This window comes from Penaeus monodon, chromosome 15, assembly GCF_015228065.2.
Source record: "Penaeus monodon isolate SGIC_2016 chromosome 15, NSTDA_Pmon_1, whole genome shotgun sequence".
In the NCBI taxonomy this organism is placed as follows: Eukaryota; Metazoa; Arthropoda; class Malacostraca; order Decapoda; family Penaeidae; genus Penaeus; species Penaeus monodon.
Window position 1 is genome coordinate 25,631,968 of NC_051400.1, and position 1,273 is coordinate 25,633,240.

Here is a 1,273-nt window from a genome sequence, read left to right on the forward strand (position 1 = left end):
ACATTTAACACTCATTCCACAATACCTCTTAGGAAAAAAATAAATAAAAAATATATTTTGTAGATAAATTTTAATATTATAACATGTTGATAATGCCAAAAACCTATTGGAAAGGAATTGTCTACATGCTACCTCAGGCAACATCAGCCACCCAGGAGCTACAGCAGAAACAGAGATACAGTTTGGTGACCTTTCAGGTCCACGTTTGTGAGCTGGAATCATACAGGGGGTGGGGGGTCTTTGTAGGGGGGAGGATTAAATATTTAATTAACCTTAAACACATTCCATTTTCTTCTTGCTCTTTTGATCATTATGCACATAAGCTCACATGTGTAACAAACTTATCATACAAGAGATAATAACCCTGATCTTCTCTGGAGTTCACATCCTTAATGATAAAGTATCTACGTCATCACTCTACTATACCAGGCCCTAACAAGACTGGAATCATATGATACATAAGAAAGGAATCAAGTGCTGAAAAAAAACCCTGCTGCCCTTGGATTTACTACATTTGAAATTACTATTTTAAAATAGGTATGGGGATTAGAAAAAAAATGCAAAGAAAATTATGAATACTGCCAATTTTTAGACAAGAAATCCTACTGTTAACAATATTAGCTTGTACACTGGAAGGAAACTGACTGGAATTTTTGTTTTGTTTTTGTTGTTTTTGATAGCCAATCCTATTTTTGTTATTTCACTGTCCAATCAGTATGAACATTATTTTTTTACTTTTTCTTTTTTTCCTCAAGTCAGTCTTCTTGTCAACAGCACTATACTAATACATAACTGCAAAAACAACTATATTTTTTGTTTTATTTTCATGGCTGAAACAAATTATTTTATACAAATTTTGATGAAAAAAAAAAAATGTGGTCCTATGGAACTTCTCAGTTCAAATACATTAAGACAAACTCATCACAAGGAGGCAATTTCTTTTCTTTCCTAATGTAATTCATTGTTGTACATACAAAGTGTCATTTTTTTTTTCTTTTTTTAATCTATGTACATGTAAATCAAAAAAACGATAAACACAGGTATATGAGCATGTGCTTTATAGTGCACATATTTGTACATTATGTATATCTTCATATACACATGCATCCTCACAAATCTAAGCATACACAAGTATGGATGCACAAGTACAATCAGAAAATACATGAGCTTCTTTAAAAAAATCTTTGTACACGTTAACATCCACATTCAACCTAGCTCACTCTTGCTTGTGTAAATATATGCATTTCATGTACTGACATCCTAACGAAAGTGT